Source organism: Salvia splendens, chromosome 4 (genome assembly GCF_004379255.2).
Source record: "Salvia splendens isolate huo1 chromosome 4, SspV2, whole genome shotgun sequence".
Classification (NCBI taxonomy): domain Eukaryota; kingdom Viridiplantae; phylum Streptophyta; class Magnoliopsida; order Lamiales; family Lamiaceae; genus Salvia; species Salvia splendens.
In genome coordinates, this window is record NC_056035.1 from 8,994,023 (window position 1) to 9,013,195 (window position 19,173).

General features: G+C 34.6%; 2 long non-coding RNA genes across 2 annotated transcripts; one reads left to right on the top strand and one right to left on the bottom strand.

Annotated features, from left to right (window-relative positions):
* Window positions 1-324: 324 nt before the first annotated feature.
* LOC121798384 lies at window positions 325-9,405 on the bottom strand. The gene is made up of 5 exons (XR_006050044.1): window positions 8,772-9,405; window positions 7,719-7,814; window positions 3,448-6,131; window positions 2,396-2,491; window positions 325-524 (listed from the first exon to the last, which is right to left on the bottom strand). It is a non-coding gene; the product is annotated as an uncharacterized LOC121798384 (long non-coding RNA).
* Window positions 9,406-17,302: 7,897 nt separating this feature from the next.
* LOC121800155 lies at window positions 17,303-18,514 on the top strand. Its single transcript, XR_006050442.1, has 3 exons — window positions 17,303-17,363; window positions 17,459-17,629; window positions 18,170-18,514. It is a non-coding gene; the product is annotated as an uncharacterized LOC121800155 (long non-coding RNA).
* Window positions 18,515-19,173: the final 659 nt, after the last annotated feature.

The following is a 19,173-nucleotide window of genomic DNA, read 5'->3' on the forward strand; positions in this document are numbered from 1 at the left end:
TTTTTTAAATCTTTTACACATACCGACGCTACCGAGATTAGAGCTATATGGGGTGGCCAGTCCCATATAACATCTTTCTCGGTCACACGGGAAACTATGTCCCGTACCTTGTTAACTTCTTTCCACTTTAGACATAAGCAGCTGCATCGAGTCACTGGTACTAACAGACAATTAAACCTATGTGGCATGTTTCTACACACTTTACTGAATCACTTCTTTCCAGAACCGCCTAAACCTAGGCTCTGATACCAAAACTTGTAACACCCCTTACCCGGTAGGTAACCCACCGAATAAGTGATGTCACGTTTCAGTATCGAAAACCCGTGCTGAAATTTTTCCTTTTTCTTTTTAGCTTAAAAGCATAATTAAAATCTATTACATTTAAAAACTTAACATTTATCCAGCGGAAGGTTAAAGATTAAACTATTACATAACATGCCACGACTACTAAACCAAGTTGACCACCAGTGACTCGCCAAAGATGCAAAGCTGCGCAACACCACTGACATAATGTCGACTCTAACCTGCAGGGGGGAAAGAGGGGGAGTGAGCTCGAAAGCCCAGTAGCAATATCCAAACTATAGAATCCAACCCTCTCAGCTAAGACAATAGTAACTATAATAACTACATTATTTCCTTTTTAATCTTTTGCTTGTTTTCATTTCAATTTCACAGATTTCCAAAATTACTTACAATCACATTATATCAAACTTATTTGTATTATCGTCATACAACTTTTCCATATATTCTTACTCATGTCTCTTCAGAGATTTCATTCTTAATGCCATTTCCTTATTATCTTGACTTAATATTACAATATATATATTCCAAATTCTCAGAATTTTCACACCAAAGCATACCTGTTCAGATACCCATATATATTCATCATATCATCCTCGTCATATTTCTCTTATGGTCTCTTGATAACATATTCATATATTTATTTCTATACTACAACATTTTCATTGTATCTTATAGCTTTGGTTTCTCCAGATTTCGCATATCATCATATATAATTTCGTATCACATTTTTCTCATTTTACCATTTATTTTCGTATACTATTCTTCCGTGTTAATTACCCCGAGCGGGGACCGTTCAACATAAAATATCATTTCCTCCGTGAGGACTGATCAACAATCATATCATATATCATATTTCACAAATCACATATCACATATCACATATTACAGATCCTTTATTCACAAGTCATCAGATATTAATTTTTTCTTATCTTATCATATATTACAGATCATTTATTCAGAAATCATCAGATATTATTTTATCTTATATTATCATATATCACATATTACAGATTACAGATCATTTATTCAGAAATCATCAGATATTATTTTATCTTATATTATCATATATCACAGATTACAGCTTACAGATCATTTATTCAGAAATCATCAGATATTATTTTATCTTATATTATCATATATCACAGATTACAGATTACAGATCATTTATTCAGAAATCATCAGATATTATTTTATCTTATATTATCATATATCACAGATTACAGCTTACATATCATTTATTCAGAAATCATCAGATATTATTTTATCTTATATTATCATATATCACAGATTACAGATTACAGATCCTTTATTCAGAAATCATCAGATATTATTTTATCTTATAGCCCCAATATCTACTTGGTTTCAGGCAGGGTACACGGACCAGATCAGAAACAGAATCAGATGCAGACGCGGATTTTGTCCTCGAGAGGACTCCGCACAGACCACCCATAGGGTGCAGACAGATAATCAGACCACCCATGAGGGTGCAGACATATAATCAGACCACCCATGAGGGTGCGGACAGATAATTAGACCACCCATTAGGGTGCAGATCAGACAGATCAGATAGGGGCCCATCAGATAACAGACGATCCTCGCTTCGGTTATCCAGAAGACGAGTGATCACAGATAATGCAGCGCTGCTGTCCTATGGCATGCCAATTGTACCCAACACATTTGACCAAGCAAACGGGACGTTTTATTTCATATTCTTCTTTCAAATCTCTTTTTCACATTTATTCCATTTCCAAATATCACTTCAGATAATCATTCTTATCGAATTCACAGACACTCTTTTTCATATATATTCAGATATTTTTTTTCATAATCTATTCAGACATATTTCACATTATTCAGATCTTCATAATTTATTACATTTCATTGCATATCGTATCCATTGTCTTTTATTCATATTCGTACCATTTTTTTTCCACAGATCATTCACATTTAAATTAATAAGAATCATAATAATCCACATATTAAATTATAAGCATATTTAAGCACATTATTTAATAACATCTCACATATAATCACATTATAGCACACATCATCTCAACCTAAAGAATCGAAAACCATAGAGAGGATACGCTACCTCGCAGGCTTATGAACATAAGCCTATTTCACCTTGATACTTCTCTACCCTCTAAATCCACTCCTTTGTGATCAAAACGCACTATATGCTCCTTCGCTTTATGCATAATATAAATAGCGTACCAATTAATAACTCATATTTACCCATGATCATGTTTTCATCATTAAATCATCTAAATAAATTAATTTGCTATATTAACTTAAATCATCTAACTATACAACTGCACTGGACTGATTCGTCATAAAAATTCTATATTCATTCGGAAGGATTTAGAGGCTTGACCTAATATTTTTAAATGCCCAAAGAAGTATAGTTTATAATCCAACAAGATTCATTCAAAAATTTCTAATGGTTTGAGAGATATTCTCCTTTTACCAGAGACTAACAAAATCGAACAGTTTCTGGCAACATTTCTACACAATTTTTATAAATAGTATTTGTACTCTTTAATTAGTCACAAAATTCAGAGAACAACGAGACACCTTATAGTTAATTTAGAAATTATGAAATCAAGTTTTCATTGATCTTAAATGCCCTGAATAATTCGGATAGAACATACTAAAATATGGCAGTTTACCACAATTTTGACAGTTTCCGGCGGTATTGTCTTAACAATTTATACATGCAGTAACTGAACTCCTAAATTATCCATAAAATTCAGGGGACCTCAAGACTAAATATAGTTATTTTTAAAATTGTTAAACAAAAGTTTTAACCTTTCTTAAAATGCTTAATAATTCAAACTAGGAGGCGGCAGATTAGAGAGTTTGATTCTTCTCAAGCTTTTATCTCAAACCCAACCATTCCACATCAAATATCATCAATTCAGCTCCCCCCCTGTTCAATATTCATCCAAAATCACATCCATGTAATCAAACTTCTAATTCAAATATCAAACAACGACAAATGAAGGCCTATGATCGCGTAAACGTCAATATATCGAAATTTAATCGGTTAGTTTTCCTACCCCCGAGTGAATGAAATTTCAGCCCTTCAACATCAACATATACTCAAGTTCAAGGTATAAAAATAGAATAGGAAGAAAGGGCTACCTCGATTTGCTGGCGGATACAAGATTACCCGATCGATTTACCGATTAAATGACAAATATTTGGAAATTAAAAAGCTTAAGCTTTTGGTCTTCCATGGAGAGGGGGAGGACGTGCTTGTGGCTGAAATGAGGGGGGGTTTGGAGTTGATGATAGACAAAAGAATTCTCTAGAGAATTCTAATCATTATTTAATTATTTAGTTAGTTTTTAAATAAATTAATTATCTTGTAACATTTTATTGCCCTATCATATGATATCACATTTAGGAACTCTTTATATCATCATTTAGCATTTAAATTCTAGTTCAAGGCAAAATTATTCCTGTCTATATCTTCAAAAGTTTCGCCGATCGTTTTCGTTAAAAACTGAAATTATCGGCGATAGAAATTTTTTTAATTACCTTCAAATGGCCCAAAACAATTCCTCACATTATCAACAATTATTCTAGGCCATAATTTGTAATTTATAAAATTATTACCCCTTAGCTTCGATTTATGATTTTACACGGACAAAAGAAATTTCCGAAAATTGACTAATCGGCATTTCGTATCAAATTTATACCTTACGGTTTAACTTAACTACTATTCCTCACCACATATCCAAACCTTTTATTGGTGCCTATAATTCGGGATGTTACAACTCATCCCCCCTAAAAGGAATTTCGTCCTCGAAATTCCCTCGGGTTTACATCATTCCTATAAGCGTCGCATATACGTATGCCATTCCACGACATCCTATATCCTCATCTACATAGCGTATCCTCACTTCCATAACCAAACACAGAATGACATACAAAATCACATAATCACATCTTAACACATAGCAACATTTTGCGATCACATAATAATATTATCATTATCTCTAATATATTTCAAGCACATTTGTCACATTATCATTTCTTTACATAGTAATTTCCATGTTATTTGCATCTTTTCTTTGTCCACATGAGGCGCACATATCATATTCATCACGCATATGTATATTTCACATACTCATCATATATTGTATAGTCCCAATTGCATAGTCCCTATTCGGGCACTTATAGCCGACGAAGGGTGCATTTCACTTTCCACATATCATCATTTCATTACGTTTTCCTTTATTATCATTCACAACACTTCTTATCTTTTCCCTTTTTCCTTTCTTAAGTCATCATGTAACATCATTCTCTTCATGTATTATCACTTATCAGTTTATTTACCACAACTTCGTATTAATTTATCTGATCAATTTCTAGCAAAAATTGGGCAGCGTTTTCTCTATAACCAGTGCTTCCCCAAAACCAACAAGATACAATGTTAATCACAGATTATCAAATCAAACCACCAAATCACAACATAATTCAAATATCAAGTCAGTATTCATCAACAACCATATTTATTTTCAAAACTCATTCTTATCCATAACTAACACATTTACAGATCACAGACAACACTTTCAACCAGAATACCATTTTATATCATATAGCTCAATTTCAAACTCATATTTTTAGACATATCTTATCATATACTATACAGCTCGCTTAGAGCATACATTCCCATTTTCCATTTCATTTCTGAATCATCATTCGGTTCTAACATTTATATAGCTCGTATTCGAGCGCACACATAATTCTCACGGAGTTCACATTTCCAATCATATAATTTATTGTCTTGCACGATTATTCAGTTCATATTTCCATCACATCACGTCATATCTCATATTGCCCGATTCGAAGTACACATGTAATCCATATAGGGGCACACATGTTCAGATCATATCATTTATTTCTTATTCGTCGCATTTTCTCATTCGCACATTTATGGTTTTATTCATATAATGCCTTATAGTTTCATATGTTTTCATATCAATATTTATCATTTTGCCAAACACATTTCCTTTCACATATTTCTATACTTTTGTTTATCATTATAGGATATTACTTTATGACTCTTAATCCATCTTATATCAGACAATCCACATACCTTTGTGAATTTTCGTGTTACACTTTTATATCATGATGGTCACTTAGTCTATAACTTACTTTCTTTCCATATCATTCCTTTAACTCATTTTCTTCTCTTTTACTTATACTCTTTCATAATCTGCATATATTTATTAGTATCTTTCATTAGGACATACTTTTCATCAACATTTTCAGACCCATCCTCCCTGAATTTTTTTTTTTAAATCTTTTACACATACCGACGCTACCGAGATTAGAGCTATATGGGGTGGCCAGTCCCATATAACATCTTTCTCGGTCACACGGGAAACTATGTCCCGTACCTTGTTAACTTCTTTCCACTTTAGACATAAGCAGCTGCATCGAGTCACTGGTACTAACAGACAATTAAACCTATGTGGCATGTTTCTACACACTTTACTGAATCACTTCTTTCCAGAACCGCCTAAACCTAGGCTCTGATACCAAAACTTGTAACACCCCTTACCCGGTAGGTAACCCACCGAATAAGTGATGTCACGTTTCAGTATCGAAAACCCGTGCTGAAATTTTTCCTTTTTCTTTTTAGCTTAAAAGCATAATTAAAATCTATTACATTTAAAAACTTAACATTTATCCAGCGGAAGGTTAAAGATTAAACTATTACATAACATGCCACGACTACTAAACCAAGTTGACCACCAGTGACTCGCCAAAGATGCAAAGCTGCGCAACACCACTGACATAATGTCGACTCTAACCTGCAGGGGGGAAAGAGGGGGAGTGAGCTCGAAAGCCCAGTAGCAATATCCAAACTATAGAATCCAACCCTCTCAGCTAAGACAATAGTAACTATAATAACTACATTATTTCCTTTTTAATCTTTTGCTTGTTTTCATTTCAATTTCACAGATTTCCAAAATTACTTACAATCACATTATATCAAACTTATTTGTATTATCGTCATACAACTTTTCCATATATTCTTACTCATGTCTCTTCAGAGATTTCATTCTTAATGCCATTTCCTTATTATCTTGACTTAATATTACAATATATATATTCCAAATTCTCAGAATTTTCACACCAAAGCATACCTGTTCAGATACCCATATATATTCATCATATCATCCTCGTCATATTTCTCTTATGGTCTCTTGATAACATATTCATATATTTATTTCTATACTACAACATTTTCATTGTATCTTATAGCTTTGGTTTCTCCAGATTTCGCATATCATCATATATAATTTCGTATCACATTTTTCTCATTTTACCATTTATTTTCGTATACTATTCTTCCGTGTTAATTACCCCGAGCGGGGACCGTTCAACATAAAATATCATTTCCTCCGTGAGGACTGATCAACAATCATATCATATATCATATTTCACAAATCACATATCACATATCACATATTACAGATCCTTTATTCACAAGTCATCAGATATTAATTTTTTCTTATCTTATCATATATTACAGATCATTTATTCAGAAATCATCAGATATTATTTTATCTTATATTATCATATATCACAGATTACAGATTACAGATCCTTTATTCAGAAATCATCAGATATTATTTTATCTTATAGCCCCAATATCTACTTGGTTTCAGGCAGGGTACACGGACCAGATCAGAAACAGAATCAGATGCAGACGCGGATTTTGTCCTCGAGAGGACTCCGCACAGACCACCCATAGGGTGCAGACAGATAATCAGACCACCCATGAGGGTGCAGACATATAATCAGACCACCCATGAGGGTGCGGACAGATAATTAGACCACCCATTAGGGTGCAGATCAGACAGATCAGATAGGGGCCCATCAGATAACAGACGATCCTCGCTTCGGTTATCCAGAAGACGAGTGATCACAGATAATGCAGCGCTGCTGTCCTATGGCATGCCAATTGTACCCAACACATTTGACCAAGCAAACGGGACGTTTTATTTCATATTCTTCTTTCAAATCTCTTTTTCACATTTATTCCATTTCCAAATATCACTTCAGATAATCATTCTTATCGAATTCACAGACACTCTTTTTCATATATATTCAGATATTTTTTTTCATAATCTATTCAGACATATTTCACATTATTCAGATCTTCATAATTTATTACATTTCATTGCATATCGTATCCATTGTCTTTTATTCATATTCGTACCATTTTTTTTCCACAGATCATTCACATTTAAATTAATAAGAATCATAATAATCCACATATTAAATTATAAGCATATTTAAGCACATTATTTAATAACATCTCACATATAATCACATTATAGCACACATCATCTCAACCTAAAGAATCGAAAACCATAGAGAGGATACGCTACCTCGCAGGCTTATGAACATAAGCCTATTTCACCTTGATACTTCTCTACCCTCTAAATCCACTCCTTTGTGATCAAAACGCACTATATGCTCCTTCGCTTTATGCATAATATAAATAGCGTACCAATTAATAACTCATATTTACCCATGATCATGTTTTCATCATTAAATCATCTAAATAAATTAATTTGCTATATTAACTTAAATAATCTAACTATACAACTGCACTGGACTGATTCGTCATAAAAATTCTATATTCATTCGGAAGGATTTAGAGGCTTGACCTAATATTTTTAAATGCCCAAAGAAGTATAGTTTATAATCCAACAAGATTCATTCAAAAATTTCTAATGGTTTGAGAGATATTCTCCTTTTACCAGAGACTAACAAAATCGAACAGTTTCTGGCAACATTTTCTACACAATTTTTATAAATAGTATTTGTACTCTTTAATTAGTCACAAAATTCAGAGAACAACGAGACACCTTATAGTTAATTTAGAAATTATGAAATCAAGTTTTCATTGATCTTAAATGCCCTGAATAATTCGGATAGAACATACTAAAATATGGCAGTTTACCACAATTTTGACAGTTTCCGGCGGTATTGTCTTAACAATTTATACATGCAGTAACTGAACTCCTAAATTATCCATACAATTCAGGGGACCTCAAGACTAAATATAGTTATTTTTAAAATTGTTAAACAAAAGTTTTAACCTTTCTTAAAATGCTTAATAATTCAAACTAGGAGGCGGCAGATTAGAGAGTTTGATTCTTCTCAAGCTTTTATCTCAAACCCAACCATTCCACATCAAATATCATCAATTCAGCTCCCCCCCTGTTCAATATTCATCCAAAATCACATCCATGTAATCAAACTTCTAATTCAAATATCAAACAACGACAAATGAAGGCCTATGATCGCGTAAACGTCAATATATCGAAATTTAATCGGTTAGTTTTCCTACCCCCGAGTGAATGAAATTTCAGCCCTTCAACATCAACATATACTCAAGTTCAAGGTATAAAAATAGAATAGGAAGAAAGGGCTACCTCGATTTGCTGGCGGATACAAGATTACCCCGATCGATTTACCGATTAAATGACAAATATTTGGAAATTAAAAAGCTTAAGCTTTTGGTCTTCCATGGAGAGGGGGAGGACGTGCTTGTGGCTGAAATGAGGGGGGGTTTGGAGTTGATGATAGACAAAAGAATTCTCTAGAGAATTCTAATCATTATTTAATTATTTAGTTAGTTTTTAAATAAATTAATTATCTTGTAACATTTTATTGCCCTATCATATGATATCACATTTAGGAACTCTTTATATCATCATTTAGCATTTAAATTCTAGTTCAAGGCAAAATTATTCCTGTCTATATCTTCAAAAGTTTCGCCGATCGTTTTCGTTAAAAACTGAAATTATCGGCGATAGAAATTTTTTTAATTACCTTCAAATGGCCCAAAACAATTCCTCACATTATCAACAATTATTCTAGGCCATAATTTGTAATTTATAAAATTATTACCCCTTAGCTTCGATTTATGATTTTACACGGACAAAAGAAATTTCCGAAAATTGACTAATCGGCATTTCGTATCAAATTTATACCTTACGGTTTAACTTAACTACTATTCCTCACCACATATCCAAACCTTTTATTGGTGCCTATAATTCGGGATGTTACAACATCTACCACAATTAACGTCATTTATACCACAAGATAAACACACAACATTTTCACATCCCATAGCTAAACACTTTCGCACTTCACATTTGCATTCATAAAATTTTGACACAAAAGCTTTCTTCAAACTCTTTCACACTTTCCTAAAATTTCCACATCTCACTTTTAAAGTAAAAGTTTTGACTCAAAACTAAAATATACTTTCGCATCAACTTCCATCCATCGTATAAAACACTCCATAGAATAACGCATCATACTTTGCACCTCATAACATTAATATCATCATACTTCCATAGCTCAATTTTCCAAACGAAAAAGTTAAAACTATTTTTCTCGAAACTCAAAAATTTTCGAATAATTCATAAACACAGTATTTCCATTGATCAATTTTTTTTCATAAAAGATAAGTCACCCCATTGCATATCATACATCTTTCTATCACCATAGATTTTCATCTTCTCGCAAAACACACACACACACACATATATATTCCATAGCTCCTCTATCCCATTGTAAAACTTACTTTGTTTTCATAACCATAGCTCTTCTCATCTCATTTCCAGAAAACTTTCGTATAAAAATTTTCATAAAATAAATTACCTCTTTCTTGATTGAGCGTGGCGAAGCGGGATGTTGAGCCTTCAATGCATAATTATTATTATCATTATTATTATTATCACTATTATTTTAGTCTAGCGAAACAAGTCTAGACTAAGACTGAAAAAGACTCTCAGGTCCAGAGCGGAAAGAAAAATTGCTCTGATACCACTTTGTCACGCCCGCATTTCCTAAGGATAGAAAACACGGTTGATCGCGACTAGGGGAGGATTAAAGAAACGGGGAAGAAAGGGGAAAACAACACAAATCGACCATAGCTCAAAACAAATGAGAATAGCTCGAATAAAATCAGAGTATCTCAACAATCAACAACTCAAAAGAAACAATATTTAGCGGAAGCTTTTGAGAGAATGAATATGCCACGTGTGAAGACATGACACATTCTAAACACTTAATTTCTTCAACGGTCTTGCTCAGGCCATCCACAACGTTGTTCCTATACCGTTCCTTAAACCACTATTTGAGGGCCCCACTGTACTTTTTTACTCCATTCCTTAACTAAGGAACGGAACCTGCAACCCTCCGTTCCTTAACCGTTCCTTAACCGTTCCTTAAATTACTATTCATTCAATTTCATTTTTTTATTTCCAACCCAATTCAATTTAAATAAACACACTTTAAAAAACAAACACACTTTATTAAAAAACACACAACATTAAAAAAATTACAACTTAAACGTAAAAAAATAAAAAGCACACAATTAAAATCCTAAAATTGCGGCGGCTTCCTCCCGGTTACTATGGATGTACGTACGGGAGCGTCGTTGGGGCGGCGCGGCTTCTTCCGCCTCCCGTCGTCGATCTTCTTCAAGTGATTGTTCCAATATTTGACGCATTTGTTCATAAGGATCCATTAGTTTGATTAAATTTGGGAGAAGGAAAATATAGTTGATTTGAGATGAAAATTGGGGTGGAAATAGAGAGGAATAGATGTGTGTTTGTGATTGAAATGAGTATGAAATAGGAGTATTTATAGAGTAAATAAATAAAATAAAAATTAAAAAAAAAAATAAAAAACGGATATAAAAAAACGGTCTCATTACCGTTGCAAAAAAAAAAATTATTAAATTCGAATTTTTTAAAAAAAAATGAATTATTGCGTCACCGGACGAAGCCCACTCGCGGGGCAGCGAGTGGGCTTCACGCGTCGAATGGGAGGCCGCCACGTCGCCTCGGCGCGTGGCGGAACGTTCCGTGCCGCGTTCCTCCGGAACGGAACGCGGCACGGCAAAGGAATGGCGACGGCACGGAACGGCGACGGAACGCACCCCGCAACGCGTGCCGCCGCGGAACCGTTCCGCCGGAACGGCATAGGAACCGCAACGGCACAGCGTTGCGGGTGCCCTCAAAACCCACCGCACCCGTCACGCTCAACCTGCAATTTTTAAAAAGAAAAGCAGGGCTGAGTACTTGATGCACTTAGTGGACTCATGCCGAAAACATTTTATAAAAAGTATTTATCATGCCACCATTGAGTGACCTTGGGGTTTTAACTTTAGAAATTTCCCAAGACACTAAAATCATTTCCATCGTAAAACTCGTGACTGCAGTCATTTTCCCATAGATGTCTACCATATCTGATCCATTGATGACAAGGAACGTGGCCACATTCCAAGTCACTAGACCGGCCGACCCAAAAGACGGCTCACGATCTCCATAGGTGTACACTAGCCTGAATAGGGACTCACTCCCTAGACAGACCCGAATTCGATTATCCATTGATGGCAAAAGCCACATCAGATAGGTTTCCATAGAATAAAACAAAACACGGCATGACAAATATTCATATCATTTTCACATAAAAATATACTTAGGGCATAGCCCTTATTTAAAAAGAAAGCCCACCTCGTTCGTTTAAAGCTTTAACTTGTGTGTCATTCTGTCCTCGAAAAGCGTGTGTGAAGTCACCCATAGATTTAAAGTACTCCGGCCCAATCTTCCATTACTCTAACTCCTTATCAATAAAGTAGGCCCAAATATTTTAAGTAATGCATTAGGCCCAAAGAATTAAATCAATAAGGCCCAATATTCCATTTTATTAATATGGCCCAAAAAATTAGATAAAACAAGGACTAAAGCTTTTCACTTTTTCTCAACTTACGCGGACAGTGAACTCAATTTGAAGTCCCCTTCTTCTTCTCGATCTCTCCCTCCGTCTCTCATCTCTCTCAAAAATCTTCTCTCCGGAAAAACTCGGCACCGCCGCTGCCACCATTCTTCGCCGACGCGAGCTGCTGCATCAAGCACCGCCGTTCGGATCTGAATTGCGGCGAGTCTCCGTCAATGCCTTCCTCGCGCTGCTGCTGTCCCTCCTTCGTGACATTGCTGCTGTCTGCTGCTCGTGTAGTGGCATCCGCCGTTGTTCCTCCGTCGCTCCGGAGTGGAGCAACACTGCCGTTGTGGTCCAGATCGGTCATCATCGTTGTCGGAGTGGAGGAGCTCTGCCGTCGCGGTCCAGATCGGTTGTCGTCGGCTGCTGCCCGTCGGTCAGCCTGTTCACCGCCGACGTCGCTCGATTCTCCCACCGCCGCTGCTGTTCGGTTCGTGGGTTGCGCAGTCCGCTCGCCGCTGCTGCTCTCAGTCCGCCGCAAAAATAGAGAATCTGAATTGAACCCCATCAACCTCCTCTTTCTCGGCTTGGTCACGGTGACTCAGCACCGGGCCTGCTCGTCAATAGCCACTCACCGCCGCCTCTGTATCTGCTGTCCGCTGCTACGCCGTCGTGAAACTCCAGCACCGCCGTCACCGTCGCTCAGCTCGGCTTTCGTCATCGTCTTCGCCCTACTACCTCAGCGGCAATCGGCGCCGCCCACTTCTCTCCTTTCTAACTCTCTAGGTTTCTTCTCTCTCTTTTTTTTACTGGGTGACGTGTGGGGTGGATATATATACATGGTTGAAATTGTTTTTTTTTATTGCTTCCTATTTCTAAGGAAACAGATTTGAACAAAAGATTTGGGAAGAAGCATATCGGGTATGGTCTTATGTTGGGCTTTTCCAAAATTGGGCTCAAAATGAAGAAATAAAAATGTATTTTGGACTCATAACAATTGGGTTCTAAAAGTGAAATACTTCTTTCGACAAATAAATAAAGGCGAAAAATTTTCAGATGCGTAACGATGTCCTTTCGAGAATAAACAAAAAAGTCAGGTGTTACAACTTCATAAAAAAAGCGCGGGGGTAAATATGTCATTTCGCTCATGATAAAATTTACGTATCCAAATTTCGCTCATTTAATTTCTGAATTTCGCTCATTTTATCATTTTATCAATCAGTCAAAAGTATCATTTTATCAACCCAGAGTATCATTCTATCCGGGAAAACTATCATTCTATGCAATAAACCTAACATATATCATTTTATCATTTTATGAGTCAGTCAAAAGTTCATTTTATCAACTCAGAGTATCATTCTATCCGGAAAAACTATCATTTTATCAGTTTTAAGTCATTTTGTCACGTTAAAGTATCATTTTATCAGCATATATGCAATTTCTTCAGCTAAACTATCATTTTTATAAGGTTACTGTCATTTTATCCGCTTAGATTATCATTTTATAAGGTAAAAGTATCATTTTATTAAACAAAAATGTCATTTTATACACAAAAAATACCTATCATTCTATCGGCTGAAAGTATCATTCTACCCGGTAAAACTATCATTCTATCGGCTGAAAGTATCATTCTATCCGGCAAAACTATCATTTTATCATTTTACGTGATATTTGGCGAAATTCAGAGTATCATTTTATCAGTCAAGAGTATCATTTTATCAACTCAGAGTATCATTCTATCCGGCAAAACTATCATTCTATGCAATAAACCTATCATTTTATCATTTTACGTGATATTTGGCAAAATTCAGAGTATCATTTTATCAGTCAAGAGTATCATTTTATCAACTCAGAGTATCATTCTATCCGGCAAAACTATCATTCTATGCAATAAACCTATCATTTTATCATTTTACGTGATATTTGGCGAAATTTAGAGTATCATTTTATCAGTCAAGAGTATCATTTTATCAACTCAGAGTATCATTCTATCCGGCAAAACTATCATTCTATGCAATAAACCTATCATTTTATCATTTTATCATTTTACGTGATATTTGGCGAAATTCAGAGTATCATTTTATCAGTCAAGAGTATCATTTTATCAACTCAGAGTATCATTCTATCCGGCAAAACTATCATTCTATGCAATAAACCTATCATTTTATCAGTCAGTCAAAAGTATCATTTTATCAACTCAGAGTATCATTCTATCCGGCAAAACTATCATTCTATGCAATAAACTTATCATTTTATCATTTTATCAGTCAGTCAAAAGTATCATTTTATCAACTCAGAGTATCATTCTATTCGGCAAAACTATCATTCTATGCAATAAACCTATCATTTTATCATTTTACGTGATATTTGGCGAAATTCAGAGTATCATTTTATCAACTCAGAGTATCATTCTATCCGGCAAAACTATCATTCTATGCAATAAACCTAACATATATCATTTTACGTGATATTTGGCGAAACTCAGAAATTAAATGAGCGAAATGACATATTTACCCCTTCGCCTTTTTTTATGTAAGTAGAGTATCATTCTATCCGGCAAAACTATCATTTTATGCAATAAACCTAAAATATATCATTTTATCATTTCACGTGATATTTGGCGAAATTCAGAAATTAAATGAGGGGAATGACATATTTACCCCTCCGCCTTTTTTATGAAGTAAATCTAAGTTTTAATCTAGACCGCGTGATTTTAAAAATGTGTGGTCCAGATTTAATTATAGGGTTATTACGATATTTAAGGGGTTATCATATGATCACGACTATATATATATATATATATATATATATATATATATAGGGATGTATTCATTTCCTTTTCCTATATTTCCTCCTTTTTCATTCTTAATATCAGCCATTAGATTAGAGAAATGGACGGTCCAGATCAACATTGGGTAATTAATCCCGTGTTGCATTATTTGTCCTATTTTGTGCATTATGAGGGTACAATAGTAATCTAATAATGGCTGGAAACCGCTACGAATAATGCACCACATGGTCACGAGTAATGCATATAATTGTCTATATAATGCACAATATGTGAACTGCAATGCATACGAACAAGATGTGCTGTGTTATGATGTTTGACACACGTTTCTTGTTTCCCCTAAGGGTTTAATAAGCTTAGGGGCTAGGGTATAGTACGTAGACATGTATGTAATCTTCACATGGTAACGAGTAATGCATATAATTGACTATATAATGCACAATTTGTGAACTGCAATGCATACGAACAAGATGTGCTGTGTTATTATGTTTGACACACGTTTCTTGTTTCCCCTAAGGGTTTAATAAGCTTAGGGGCTAGGGTATAGTACGTACGCATTAATAACAAATTATAAAACGATACGAATAATTCACCAAATTGTCACGAGTAATGGATGTTATTAACTATATAATGCACAATATGTGAACTGCAATGCATACGAATAAGATGTACCATGTTATGATGTTTGACACACGTTTCTTGTTTCCCCTAAGGGTTTAATAAGCTTAGGGGCTAGGGTATAGTACGTAGACATTACTAAATGCACGTATGTAATCTTCAATCCGTTGATTAACCCATATACACAATACCTCTAATAATGCATAATATACTGAGATAATGACAATTAACAGCTACATAATGCACTACCTAAACCAAATAATGCACATACGTATATTCCAATAACAACAATTTGTTAGTAATGTCTACGTACTATACCCTAGCCCCTAAGCTTATTAAACCCTTAGGGAAACAAGAAACGTGTGTCAAACATCATAACATGGTACATCTTATTCATATGCATTGCAGTTCACATATTGTGCATTATATAGTTAATAACATCCATTACTCGTGACAATTTGGTGAATTATTCGTATCGTTTTATAATTTGTTATTAATGCGTACGTACTATACCCTAGCCCCTAAGCTTATTAAACCCTTAGGGGAAACAAGAAACGTGTGTCAAACATCATAACACAGCACATCTTGTTCGTATGCATTGCAGTTCACAAATTGTGCATTATATAGTCAATTATATCCATTACTCGTTACCATGTGAAGATTACATACGTGTCTACGTACTATACCCTAGCCACTAAGCTTATTAAACCCTTAGGGGAAACAAGAAACGTGTGTCCAAACATCATAACATGGTACATCTTATTCGTATGCATTGCAGTTCACATATTGTGCATTATATAGTCAATTATATGCATTACTCGTGACCATGTGGCAGTTACTTTTCCGTCAAATGTCAATAATAACCCTGTAATGCATACAACCACCTTCTATAATGCAACACAGAACCAGTTTTATAGAATCAATCTGATCCGTTGATGCCTTAGATCTAACGCGTAATATTAAGAAGGAAAAAGGATCTAAGATGTGAAAAGGAGAATAACGCTCCCCTATATATAATAGGGTGGGTTGTGATCAATTGAGATTTTTTAGCCTAATTGAGAATTGATATGCATTATTAGCCACTCATTTTTATTAAATGAGTGGTCCAGAATTTACCACATGGAAAATATTTTTACATTAATTAATTGTGAAAGGGCAGAATGGTAATTTCATCATACATTTTATTTAATAAATTTTTTTTTATTTTTTTTAAAAAATTAAATTTTTTTTTCGATTTTTTATTTTTTTATTATTTTTTATTTTTTTTTGTCAACTACATATACAATTCATGTCAACTACACACATATAATGTCAACTACATATACAATTCATGTCAACTGCACATATATAATGTCAACTACATATACAATTCATGTCAATTGCACATATATAATGTCAACTACATATATGATTCATATCACCTATACACATATAATATTAACTATAAGTTGTTGACATTTGATGTGCAGACTATTGACATTTGATGTGCAGGGCTATTGACATTTGATGTGCAGGATACACATCGTAGTTGACATCGCGTGAAAATTAAAAAAATTAAAAAAAAAATTAAAAATTTTTTAAAAAAATAAAATAATAATTTTTTTTTTAGTTGTTGACATTTTAATACGAGTTGTTGACATTTGATATTCTGGCTATTGAAATGAAATGACGATAATACCCTTAGTTGATATAATCTACTTGTAGTTGACATTTCAAAATGAGTGGCTAATAATGCATCTCAATTCTCAATTAGATTAAAAAATCTCAATTGATCACAACCCTATATATATATATAAAGTATTTATAATTCCGCACCGTTCCGCAAAAATGAAGGAAAAAATTGAAGCTGAAGATTCCCCAAATCGCGAGTCTGAGAAGATAGGTGAACATCTAATTTGTGACTTCTCTCGGCTTGTGAATTTGTGATATAAATTTTTGGGGGTTTAGGGTTGAATTTGTGAATTTTGTTGGGTGTAGTATCGGATGATGAAGAGATTGATTACAGCACGAAGTCCGAATTTTACGACCCAAAATTGGATGAGAAGAACGAATCATGGGCTGAAAAACAAAGAGGAGGCCGAACCTCCGACGCTGTGCTGTGCTGAGCTGCCCTGCTTGTTTCACTACCCTCTCTTTGGATTGCCAGAGGTATTCTTCTCTACTCATTCCAATTTCCGATTACATTGGGGAAACTCAAACCCTTTGTTGATTCTGTAGTAATTAATCTCCATATTTTCTTTAACTCCCCAAATATACGAATGTATACGTCCCCATTAGTTATGTTCCCATTTTGTTGCTGCCTTAGTTGTAAATTGATTCAATGTAGGTGAATTGGCTCAATTTCTCTTGAGCTTTGTGGACATTGTTGAAGAGTTAGTCGGAGAAAGATCACTTATCTCCACTTGATGTAGAGATAAAACGCAACTAATGGATATTGTATTTGAAAAATAAATATATTACTCCATTTGCTTTATATGACTTTAGTGTTGTGTATTTTCAAATGCAATACTCCATTAGCTTATGTAATTCGCCATTTGGTTCGTCTCCCAAAAATCCGATCTGTGGCATATGCATCTACTAACCGTCGGACTTATGAATTTCTGCATCAACACTGGACTCATGTATGCATAATCAGGTTATATCTACTCTTGGATTATTAACTTAAAACTTTACATTCTGTTAATGCAGGCACGACAAGTATGTAACCCAATACCAAGCTGTTTTTGTTGTCAACTGTAGAATAAAGGAGGAATTGCCAAAACCAGGAAGCAGACGACGAAAGAGGAACACAAGAAATTCTCAAGCTGTAACAGATCAAACCGGTGCAGCTGAGACAATTAAACGCGTCTGCTGTGCAGTTTGCTCAACAGATGTGGGTGTTATTGACGAGGATGAGATCTATCATTTCTTGAATGTTAGAGCATCCACAACCGTGCTCTTGCCAGCGGCACGGTTGTGGGCCCTGGCGGTACTATTCATGCCTGCTCTCTGGCAAGAGCACAACACCCACAACTGTGCTCTTCCGCAAGGACAAGCACAATTAATTTAAAATTCAATTAAACAATAACATTTCCATAATACTAAAATTCATTAAAAAACCACAATAAATATTACAAATTACAAATAAAATAAAAAAGACATAATTAAAATCCTAAAAATTAAAAATTATATAATTAAAATACTAAAAATTAAAAATTACATAATTAAACTCCTAAAAATTAAAAATTACATAATTAAAATCCTAAAAATTGAGATTGAGAGAGTTGTTTAGTATAGTGTCATTTTTTTGTGTTTGAAATGAGAGTATTTATAGATGAAAGTATGAATTTTGGGGTAAAAATAATGAAAAAAATAAATTAAAAGTGTGGAAAAAATGGATATATTTTATTAGAAAGTGAGACAATATTTTTTTTATTAATTTTGAATTTTTCAGATTTTTTCGATTTTTTTAAAAAAATAAATAAAAAAATGATAAATCAACGGGCCAATCGGAAGCTGCCACGTCGACGCGCTGTGCTCTTGCCGCTGACACGGACGTGCTCTATGCATAGAGCAGCGCCCTGCCAGCGGCAAGAGCGCAATGGTGGCGGAGCGCGTCCTTGCCAGCGGCAAGGACGGACGGTGAGCTGCTGCTCACCGTTGGGAATGCTCTTATTCCCAGCGAAGCTTGACTTTTGCCTTTTGAATTTCTA